General features: G+C 48.9%; 1 long non-coding RNA gene across 1 annotated transcript; it reads left to right on the top strand.

Moving 5' to 3' along the window:
• The first annotated feature begins 3,832 nt into the window (after positions 1-3,832).
• LOC131408242 (uncharacterized) lies at positions 3,833-10,685 on the top strand. Its single transcript, XR_009220734.1, has 5 exons — positions 3,833-3,918; positions 5,172-5,303; positions 5,500-5,595; positions 8,604-8,687; positions 10,546-10,685. It is a non-coding gene; the product is annotated as an uncharacterized LOC131408242 (long non-coding RNA).
• The last annotated feature ends 1,429 nt before the right edge of the window (positions 10,686-12,114 follow it).

The following is a 12,114-nucleotide window of genomic DNA, read 5'->3' as shown; positions in this document are numbered from 1 at the left end:
TGTCTGCAGCTCCTGAGACCAGACAACTTAGTGTGGGAGGGCAAATTACAGTCTATGCTAAAACACAGAGTTTGTCGATAGAAAGGGAATGAGGACAGTAAACATTAAGTGATCACCTTTTTGAAGCCAAGAAACACTTCTTTAGTTTACTAAAGGGGAAACGCTGTATATGTCTTGTTGTACAGAAAAGTTGTATTTGAGTTTTCCAAAAAGAAACTGAGGCTAGGAAGAGAACCTGAATTATTCAAAGACAAAGACAGTGCACTGATGTCCTCCTGTGCGTGTAAACTTGGATTGATTAATACTGGCTGCTTCCAGGCTCCCGAGGAAAGAGTAGAATGATTAACTAGTAATGTCTGCAGCTGGTAAGGCAAGGAGAAGTGGTGGCACACGTGCAATGGCCTGCTCTACTCCAGGGATTGCTTGCAAGTTGGGTGCTGTCAGAATGATTATGTTTTACTCTCGGGTTGCTAAACTCTGTTCACGAGCGTAAGAGAGTAAGAACCCCGCAAAGAGATCTCAGAGGACCTTGAGGTTGGTGCTCATCTGAGTTCATAAGTTCCACATGTCCCTTAGTGAAGGCACTAGAACGAGCTGGTCCGCATCATCCCACCATAAAGCACAGTGCCCCGGCAAAGGACCTGACGCCATATGCCTGTATCCCTTTGTTATTCATGTGGTGGTAGTTGAATTTGTGATTGGTTTTATTTCCCTGCCCTAGTGTATTGCCTTAAAGTAAGATTTAAGCCTGCTCTATATTCTGTATTTTGCCCCAAACTTTATTTTTTCTGACCAGATGCCTTGACTGTTACCATAGATAGGCTCTGGAGAGGTAAATGCTGTTATATCTATCTTATATGCAAGTATCAGAGAGGAAGAAATGCAGCCTCTCTCAATTCGCCTCTGTATCTAGCTGCATAGTAGCCCCTGCATGTTCCATGAGGCATGGCTGACAGCAAAGGTGGCAGTCCTGTGGTTCTTGGAGGCATCTACATTTCAGCAACAACTTCATTATGGTAGGAAACAGCGAGTCCACCAGAACTTTCAGCAATGATGACAATGTTCTATAACTGTCCTATCCAGTGTTGGTAGCCACCAGTGGCTATTAAACCCCTGAAATATGGCTACAGAAACTGAGAAGCTGAACCTTCAGTTTTACTTAATTAAAACGATTTAAATAGCCACACGTGGCAAGTGGCTACCATGTGGCAGTGTTTTTCAAAGTTTAGCATGGATAAGAATCACCTGCAGGGCTTGTTAAATCATAAACTCCTAGGGACCACAGCCAGAAATTCTGATTCAGTAGGTCTGGGTGTGATGTGAAAATCTGCATTTCTAACTAGGCCCCTGCTGTGTGTCCAAGGGTCTCACTTTGAGTAGCCCTGATGGAGAAGGCTGGGACTACTTAACACAGTGGTTATCAACCAGGAACAACTTTGCCTCCTGCGGGTTACTTGGTAATGTCTCAAGACATTTGAGGGGCAGGAGGTGCTACTGGCATCTACTGTGTAGAGATCAGGGATGCTGCTAAATATCCTATGCATGGGAGAGCCCCCCACAGCAAAGAATTACATAGCTCAAAATGTCGGTAGTGCCAGCGTTGAGAAATCCTGCTAACTGCTCCTGCCAATTAGATTCTGGCTACAAAAGTGGTTGCGGCATTCAGTGTTCCCTGTATCCTTGACAGGCTGTGTCATTATTCCTTGACCAAATGTTATGATATCCATCCATTCCTGCAACCCTGAGACTGTTCCAACCAGAGAAGTTGAATGCTGGCAGTGGAGTTTGGATATGAGTTTTCCCCCCGGCTCCCACAGTGGGAGACAGGGCAGGTGTGCACCAGGCCACCAGGTCCCAGTGGGAGCACTCGCTAGACAGATGAGCAGCATGCCAGGCAAGAGGGGAAAGGGCTTCTTCATCTAGTCTCCGGGAGGAGCGGGACACCGGGTGTCTAATCTTCGCTTGGGCCTCACACGCGAGGTAGTCATCAGGAGCTGTGGTGGAGGCATTAACCTGAGAGTGCAATAGGAAATAAAACAGAGGATGGGGGCACAGAAACGCCCGAGTTCCTGCTCTTCTGAAGAACAGCTTCTGCAGCCTTGCCGGGCCAGCCCCCCAGTTGCCTTTGCTTTCCTAGGGCTTCGAAGCCATGAGACAGCAACCTCAGAGAGGCAGGAAAGGGGCCCAGAGTCCTGAGGAGTGGGAGGTCAGAGCAGGTGAGGCCCCCCTTAGACAGCCCTTTGCCCTGGAGGCATGAAGCAAGCATAAGACGCAAGTCAGTGTGGGCCTGCTTAACGGTAGCAGAAGCTGGATGTTTCCCTGGGCCTGAGCTTGTTCTTATTTTAGGTCGTGACACCACTCACATGTTCCGCTTCCACCACTGTGAAATCTTCTCCCAAAGCCTCAGACTGCAGAGTCCCACTCACAGATCTCCTTCTCCATTTTCAAGCCCCAAACTCCAAGGGACCTCCAGGAGCCTCTGAATGCACACAAGGCCTGTGCTCCCACTGGGTTTGTCTACAAAACTGTTTCTGCCGGGTTTCTCTGCTCCACAGCGCGAGGTCCCCGACCTCACTGGTGAGTCACAGAAGTGGGAGTGGACGGAACTCACCGCACCGTTATGTTGCCCCTTCCATCTTTTTGTGGGAAACGAGAATCGGAAATCATTCAGTAGCTATCGTCATGGCCTGAACCTGCCTTCCTTTTTTAGATCCTTAAACTACTTTGTCATGCTCAGAAGGCCTTCTCAAACACAGCTGCTGTCCCGCTCACACTTGTCTCTTTACAGGACACAGCGAGGGTTTGACTATTTACTGCTTTTGAGCCTTTGATTGGCAATACTCCACTCACTGCCGCTCAGCAGCTCAGGAAGGAGAGGGTCACCGCAGGTGATGGCACAGGGGTGGGGCGAGGTGACCACCTCCCGTGAGGACATGAAGCCCTGTCTGCAGAACCACCGAGTCGGAGCAGGTTGGTTCCTATAAGGAAAGCTGGGTCCCCTGAGCATCCTGGCTTCATGCTTGCTGATCCTTACTACAGCACTCTAAATCCCCCCTCCTTGACACGCCAGCAATGTGGTCTCAGCAGAGTGGCTCGGTCTAAGACTCCGTCTCCTTCTCTGGAACACAGAGCCACGCCAGCTCCCTGAGTCCTTGAAGGTGTGAATTAGGTAACACTTACTCAGGTGCAGCAGGGTACTTCGTCCAGAGTGGGCACTGGGGAAACTCTGATCTCTTAGTGTGGTGTCCCCACCCCTGGGTCACAGCTCCCAGTTCAGAGACCTGCCACGTGTGCAAAGTACAAGGCCGCACCCCTCTGAGTGGAGCCAGGCACCCACATCTGGGGAGGGTGCCGGTCTGCCTTGGGTCATCCTGAAGTGTGAGGGAATTCAGCTGAACGTGCATGACTGCACAGAGAATGCTGTATTATCACAGAACGCTGTTTCTACACTCTGGCTAATGAGTTTTGACCCGCATGAATTTGGTGTCATAATTACATAACTCAGATTTCCTGTTAGCCAATCAAACCAATGCTGTGATCTCAGCCATTTCACAATTCTCAATTACCAGAGCAGACACCAAGGACAGGAAAAATAACTCATGTTCTCCTCTTCTGAATATGTCTTCTGTGAGCAAAACTGGCCTTCTGGGCTTGCAAACCTGAAGGAAGCTTTCTCTTCCCATTCGTCAGCACCAGCTCTGCTTACTTCCTCCCAACCGACCGCTCCCTGAGGTCAAGGCGACATAGGCACGACTTCAGAGCCCCCAGAAGTGTGGCTTACAGTCATTCCAGGCCTAACAGGATCAGGAGCTCGAGGTGGTTCCTGGGTTGTGGGTGGGCATGGCTGAGATGACCAGACATGGGAGATGACACCTGCGCAAATTTGGAGGCCCGTGAACCACTGCATTGCCACATCAGGTGAGCGGCTAAGAGCTGAAACAGCAAGGAGTCAGGTATAAAAGAGAAAACAAGCAAGGGGTTTTTAGAGGTGTGGGTGGCAGCTGGAGCACAGGCTGGGGGCTTGCCACATGGAAGTCAAGAGGTGCTGGAGGAGCCGGGTTCTGGGTCTGTGCCAATGGCCGAGTGTGGCACATACTATTTCCGTGACTGCGTGTTGTTGGTGGGTTCTGCTTGGGCAGGGGATGCTGGGTCCATCTAGGGACAGACACACACCTCTAGGAAGACCGTCTGAGCCACAGATGTCGGGCTGTGTTGGTTTCTAGCATGAAGGCTGTAAACACGGCAGGCTGTGGTGAGCAGCTGAGGAGGGGCCGTGGACTTGAACACAACCCACGCAGCTCTGTCTGGCCTCTAGCATTATAAATTATGTAGCTGTCTTCATCTATTATTTAGTATAGTTTATTTTGGATATTTGCATCAGCAGTTTATATACAAAATAAACCAGAAGCCAAAAGAAGGAGGAGAAAATTAAAATGGACACGCATGGAAGTGTGGGGGGGTGAGGAAGGGAGTGATGGAGTTAGGAATGGAGTGCCTACCACCAATCAAACACGGGCTGTGCGGTGACAGGAAGAGACAAGGGGCAGGCTGGAAGGCACTTGGAGTCATAAGAGCACCTGGTTAGCCCTCCTCAGGGCCCAGCCTCACGGACTGTGGGCATTGGGGCCCCCTCGGCGAATGCTGAATCTTCCACCTCCCTAGGAGCTACAAGCATGGCAGCAAAGGGTAGCATCCTGCCAAGAGGTGGGCACCCCTGCCCTAAGCAGTTTCGGCAAGAGCGATGGAGCCTCCCAGGGTGGGGAGAGAAATCGTCTCAGCATCTATCCCCGTGGAGCACCAGCCCAGGCCCTGATTCTGGAAGGAAGTTCTTCTCAACTCTCCGATGTCCACTCAGCAATCTCAGCAGCTTGACCACTGGCCTTGCTCACCACCCGGGCAGTGGTTTCAGTTGTGGAAATGGCTTCCAGCATGAGCCCGCTTCGTGCAGGAAAGTCTTTATAACTAGTTCTGGCGCACCAGTGAGGAGGAGCTGGAAGGAATAGGACCGGGGATAGGAAAGATAGGACAAAACATTCTTTCTGGGTGCCAACCAGTCGCAGCATCTGGTAGAAAGGATTAAACAGGCACAGTGTTTTTTGTTCTGTTTTTCTTATTTGCTGCTGTTTTCTGTTCAAAGCTTCTGATCCCTTTCCCCCATTCGTATCTTGTAGCAGAGAAAATACCGGATGGGAGGAGGATGCAGAGCCAGGAAAACTACGGAGACAGGGTCACAGGGAAGAAACGGCACCAGGGAGCACTTAGAGAAAGAAATGATGGTTATTTTTCCACAGAATCAATAAAAGGTTTTGTTTTGTGTTTCTGAAACCTGCAGAAGACAGTTGGAGACAGTTATAAAGTACAAGCTTTTCTGTAGCAGAAAGAAAGATGTTCCCAGTGTTTAAAAAAAATGCATCCTCACTGTAACTTACTGATGGGTCCAGGAACTAGCCTAAAACTGAAGCTCTGTGATGCTAATTCTTGCCATTTCAATTGTGACAGCTGTCCCTCCACCACATCTGACACACCAGCTCCTGTCATTAACATCCAAGTATTAAGCCAGGGGAACTCAATCTGGGAACACCATCAACGGAGCCGGTAAGCCTCAATTGAGTTAATGTGTACCACTTGTAGGCCCTGGTTTTGGCCTGAGCATATTTGGGTAGAGAACACGGTTGGTGGTGGGGGGAACTGGGGAGGAAGGGGAGGGTGAAGAGCTTATGTGCAAGAACTGCGCAGCCGAGATAACATTGAAAATGGAAACGAGAGGGTCCAATGCTTTGTAATCCTCCAGCAGCTGCTCACTCTGGGTAGAGATCGGGAAGCAGCATTTCGCCATTAGTCCCTGAGCCAAGAGTGGCCGGAGGTGGTTTCTCATCTCCCTAAGCCACCTCCAAGGGGGCCACTCAGCTGTGTCCTAGGGAAGCTGAACAAGAGAAAAAGAACAAGATGGCTTGTAGGTTCCATCCGTGTGTGTGGCCCCTGGGACGCCCTGCAGATGGGGCTGGTTGGAGACAATGATATCTTGGACCAGCTCGCTGTAGCTCAGTGTCCAGAAGGGGCAGCTGGTGGGCTTGTTCAGCCTGTCACTGCACAGCTCTTAACAAGTTATCCACATCCCAGAGATGCAGATTATCCCTCAGCTCAGAGCACCTAGCCTCCCTTCAAGTGACCAAGCCTGCCAAAAAGCTGCCCAGACTCCCAGAAGCCTGCCCAGATCCCTCCCAAACAGATCCCAAAGAGCTGATCCACTGGTCACTGCCACGGGCAATCCCATGCTGGCCACCTCCCTCCCCCAGGCCCACTTGAGGAAGAATGAGCTTTTTTTTTTGCTGTAAAATTACAAATAAAACTAAACTGACTTTGAGCATATTAATGGTACCAGATGGTTTCAGAAAATGTAAATAGAGCAATAAAAATACAAATGGGTCCCTCCCAGTAATTAACTTCTGATTTACACAGTCCAAAGAGAATTGGATCCAGTATTGCATTTCTAACATATTAGGTGCTGATCCTTATTCAGTCATCTAGGCTCAGCCTTGCTGGCTCCCCCACCTCTCTTCCCTGACCCTCCATCCCAGGCTGAGAGATACTTCTAAGTTTCACGGCACTGAAGTGTTGAAGTAAACGTTTTCAGTCATCTCTCTGGAATGTGTCAACAGGCTGCCTGATTAGGATGACCACAAAGTACTTGGGGGACATAAATGTTTCATAAATGCACATTATTCTTGTTATAATCAGGACACAGTAATAATAACTCTGCTTGCTGGGGCATTTTCACAGCAGTGAATATTGTCTCATTTATTTGGCAATCATGCACTTTGCTATTTATGGACAAGAAATATTTTTTGATGCCAAGGTCACGTCACTGTATAAAGCCAATGGAGTAGAGATACTCTGGTTTCTAGATTCACCCTGAGTTCAGGAAGAAGAACTGCAAAACTGTATTAATAGAAAACCACAGAAGCACTGATTCCAGCCCATAGGCTCGTGGACTCCTCCCAGATCCACATACTGGCTCCTCCATTTACTGGCTAGGCAACTGCAGGCAAGTTACCTGACATCTGCCTTGGTTTCCTCATCTTTAGGATGAAGATATTCATAATATATCTCTCAGTGGGATTATTGTATGAATTAACCGAGTTAACACAAGTAAAGCACTCACAACAGTATCTAGCAACATAGTAAGCGTTCTGTAGTGTAGCAGCTGCTGCTGTGGCTCTGGTCACCACAGTGGAGCTGGGGGCCCTCGAGACATTGTCTAGCTTGGCCTCCACATTATACAAAACAAAACTGAGGCCCACAGAGGACAGGCACACATCCATGGTCACCCGAGCGGTTTTGATAGAGGCTTTGTATTACCCCTGTGAGGTCAGCATAAGAAAAAGAGCCTTAAGTTACAGCAAAATTGATTGCGAATGCTTCAAAGGTGGAGTTTCACATCTTAATTAGGCATAGGGATGGATTAATGGAAAGCAAGATGGCAACAGCATTAATAATAATAATTAACATTTAAGTGTTTATGATAGATACTAAATATTCTTCAAAGAGCTTTTTATGCAAAAAGTCATTTAATCCACAAGCAGCCCTGTGAAGTATGCATTATTAGGATTGACACTTAACAGATGAGGAAATTTTTCAGAGAGGTTAAGTTACTTGCACCAGGTTGCACAGCAATTAAGTGGCAAAGCTGGGATTTGAAACTTTCTGGGTTGGCTGCAGAGCCCTCTACGAGTAAGAAAATTAAGCTGAAGAACAGATAGGTTGGATGTACCCCAAAATTCTCTATCAACCCTATGGTTCCTTCAGCTAATACTTCCCAAATCTCCACCACATGCTCCCACTAGCCCACCCCCACTCCCACGCCTGCCAGCCTCTGGGAGGGTATGGCAGTGAACCTGGCAGCCATGGCTTTTGCTGTGGTCTATGGTTCTCAAATACTGCAATTTGTGTATGTGGTGGGGGTGATTTGCTCCATTCCAGCCAGGACAAAGCTCTCTTCTTTTTATACACTCAGATGGTGATAGTTGAGATGAAAAAAGCCAGCTATGATGAAGTCTCTTGCCAATCTCTTTCTTGTATTCCTGAGGGAGTTCCATCTCTACTTGGTGACTATCTTTCCTTAACTAACTAGATATTTTACAAATGGGGTCATTGATGTGCTGCAATGGTACCCCCTCCAGTGCACTTCCAACTCTCTGTGGCAGTGATGTATCTAGGTCAATCGTATGTGGTATTTTAACATCTAAATTAAATGGCAAGCAAGTCTGGAATCCATTACCTTCTCCATTGCTACTAAAATCAAGCTAATGGGACCAAGTCAATTTTTCTCTTATGGATGGAGCTTGAGAGGGCATACAAGCCGCTAAAGATCTAGGTAACTCTCTGCTCTGGGGGAAAGGGAAGGAGAAGGGGTTGGATAAACAGTCAACACAACCATAGGAGCCCAAATCAGGCAATTAACAGTAGCAGGGCCCACGTCCATCAGACACCCCGAGAGAGAGGGACCACGTGTCGACATTCTTAATGCCACACATTCTTGTCATGACTCAATCTCACTGGGACACATGGTGACTCCAAAATATCTTTCATTTTATCAATTCCAGCTAAATTATTACATCTGAGGAAGAGAAATTTACCTTGGCTGATCTGCATGTGTCATCTCAAGCCTGTCTCAGGGAGACTGGAATGTGAGTGAAGAATGCATCCTCACAAGCTCTCCCCTCCCCTGAACCCGCACACCCCATGTCACTGCCTCTGCCACATCATCACAGATGTCTCTGAAGGGTCCCTGTGAACTCCGGGGGCAGCCCCTGTGTCATCCTGACGGGCTCCCTGAGTCAGCCAGGTGCACCTGCACCGTCTCCTACAGGGCCTCTCTGGAGACACACTCCACAACCTTGTGACATTTTAGCACATAAATCATCTGTCAGCTGTACACCCAAATATCTCTACTCTCGTGATTTTGTCAGATCATCACCACTAACAGGATGTTGAGATTCATAAATGCATCTATTTCCAGTAATAGTCCTATGTACTGCCGTCTCCCAGTTTGAAAAGAGAGGTTTTTGCTGCGGACGTGATTCCCACATGTCTCAAGAGGGCACCTGGCTTACTTGAATGGGGGAGGTAATTTCCTCCTGGGAGAGGCTGCTGAGATGTTTAATGCCAAAAGTTTAAATATATCAGTGGCTGTGAAGCTCAGCCAGCAAGCTAAGAATTGTCCAGAAAATCACAGGATTTTAAAGCTGGGCGAGAAAAAACGGCAGTTCTCCATGTCCCCCGCCCTTAGGCTGGGTTCCCTGCGGCTTGTCTGGAAATTCTGAGGCCCACCAGCATGAAGGGCATCCGCAGAGCAAAGCCAGACAGTCGCCGGGAGGCCGCAGGCCTCTCCCAGACAGCTTTCTTCCCAGCGCCAGGAGCAGTGGGTACAGGTTTGTTGGGGTCCAGGCAAAGAAGAACTGGACTTCATCTCTCCATCTAAGACTCCCTGGGATGCAGGAGCTGGGCCTTGTGGCCACATGCAAAGCTCAGGCTCCCAGCCCAGAGAGCTCCACGCCCAGTGTCCACTTCCTGCCCAGAGGGCAACGATCAGGGCCAGGACCCCGGGGCTCTGCCTGGAGAGCTGGGGTTGGGGCTGAGCCTCTCATTTTTATTAGGAGACGTTTGCCCTTGGGAGGGGAGGTACCCCATCTATTAACTATAGTGATGGCTCTGAGTAAGTGCTGAGGAGAGACTGGTAGTCACTATTAGGCTGTGAGAACAGCAAATTAGGCGGACACTACCCCAATCGCTGACTTCCGGTTCCACATCGCTGTGCGACAGTGCAATAAGTGCCATTCATTTGTCCAGCACTGCAATTTGCTTTATGATGAAACACTTTATGATCCACTGCCTAGTTGTTCCTCCCGGGAACACTGGGAGGTGAGCCGGCAGAGATATCACCCCCAGATTACGGGCTGAAACAGCCCCCTGGGGGAGACCTGGAGGCTGAGGTTTGCAAAGGTTGAACTTGGTAAGGTCACACAGCACTTAATAAAATTGGACTAAATCCCCAGTTTTCTGCTTCTTAACAAAATTGGACTAAATCCCCAGTTTTCTGCTTCTTAACAAAATTAGACTAAATCCCCAGTTTTCTGCTTCCTAATTCCAGTTTTCTTTCCACTATACCTCATGGAAATAGAATCTCAGACACAATTTTCAAATTTATTCCTAGAGTCCACACCACACCCAGAACCGGCCAGCTCTGAGCTGCCACTGGTGCTCAGCGGGCCTGCGAGGTGCGCACGGAGGCCCAGGGGCACAGTGCCCTGCGGGGCCTCCCTTTCTTTGGCCTCTGTCTTGCTCCCTTACCCTGCCCAGGTGGCCTCTCCTGCCACTCTTGCTGCCAGGCAGCACGGGGCTTCCCGCAAATTTATGGAGGGAGATTGGATCCTGCAGTGCCCCTCAGCGTGAGCCCAGGAGGCTTCCCATGAAAGATGATTGCACCACACACATGGAGGCTGTTTAAACCTGTCACTTTAAAATATCCCTTCTCTTCTGCCTTAGGCTGGGCCAGGAGAGCAGGCCTAGAAGAGGAAATCAGTTTAAAGTGTCAGCCCTTGATTTCTGAAGCCAGACCTTGGCACTGGTGGCAGACTTCTCATGTGCTGAGGTCTCAATTTAAAACCAAAGTGTCCCAATGGCACCCCATAATTCTCAGTAAGTTTTTGCACCTTGTCCCCACATTTTTTCTCACAAGAAAAAATCCAGAAAGCTAGGAAGAGGCTTCATCCGGGGGCCGAGCTGGAGCAGGCCAGCACAGGAGCATGACCACGGCATTGAAGGGACAGCAAAGGATACCCCAGAGAAGGCAACTGGGCCCGTCTGATCGCTTTTCTTTTGTTAACAGTTGCTGTAACCAGGTTGCCTGGGGAAGGACAGGATGCCCAGCACTCAATGAAAACGTGCTTCATTGCTGCAGGACAGCTCTGGACATAAAGCCTAGAAGATGTTGAATACAGGTTTCCAGCACTCCTCACGGCTCTAGCTTGTTCTCACCTCTTCCATGAAGCCTTCCCAAACCAGCCTATCTAGAGCTCTCAATCCTTTTAGCAAATCCCCAAAGCCCTTCATTGAGTGCGGTTACTGTATATTGTTTTGTCAGTTTTATGGTGTGTATGTGCAAATATAAAATTTCCTCACCTAATAAGCCCTGCTGTACACACGCCTTCTCACTTCAGTGTCTAAGGCAGTGCCTTGACTGTATTAGATATTTCATAAAAAAGCCTCGCTAAGATTTTTATCCAGAAGGGGAAAACAAATGATCCATTTTTAAGATCAGAAAAATAGTGTCTTCAGAGGCACCTGACAGGCAATTCCACTCACCATGTTTCTAGGGCCTGGCAGGGTGCCAAGCACACAGTCAGCTGCTTAGGCAAAATACGGAAATACTACTTTCCAAATTCAGTGGAAAAGGAAATGCTCGTCTTGCTGTGACAGTGGCGTGGAGGTGACGGGAGTTGAGTGGCCGACGTCTGAATGCTGAGGGCCATCCCCACCTGAGATCTCGAGGATGGTAAAGGCCTTCACACTCCCACGCCTGCGATCAGGCAAGACGCTGGTGAGCCAGCAGCTGCTGTGCCTTATGCCTTTCCCTTCCTCTCCCTCCGTCCACTCCCTGTAGACTCAGAGGGAGGGACGCTGACCTAAGGAACAAAAACACAGGCTTTGAACCAGAACTGGAGCAAGAGGCTTTCCCGAGGGGCCTTTTCTCTAGGCACCCACCATATTCAAATCTGCTGAGTTTATGAGATTATTACTTGTAACAATCACTTGTCCAGCACTTTACGTTCCTAGAATGTTTGGCAATCATAACTCAGTTAATTACTTCCACACGATCAAGGGCATCATAAAAATAGGTGGTATGCACACAGTCGCCCAGTCTTAGCCTGGCTGCTCATCTCAGCGCACTGGGGCACTGTGGAGGCCATTGCACAGAAAAGTGAGCCCATTTCACTGAGCTGTCCAGTTCTTCCAAGTGGCGTGTCCCATGTTGCAGGGCACTGCTCCAGGGCTCTGATCATCCGGCCTTGTTATCATCACTGTTTCTGAGATGCTGACAACCTGAGTTAATGA

Source organism: Diceros bicornis, chromosome 7 (genome assembly GCF_020826845.1).
Source record: "Diceros bicornis minor isolate mBicDic1 chromosome 7, mDicBic1.mat.cur, whole genome shotgun sequence".
Lineage (NCBI taxonomy): Eukaryota > Metazoa > Chordata > Mammalia > Perissodactyla > Rhinocerotidae > Diceros > Diceros bicornis.
Note: the sequence above shows the minus strand (reverse complement) of the source record. Positions and strands in the feature narration are given on the sequence as shown.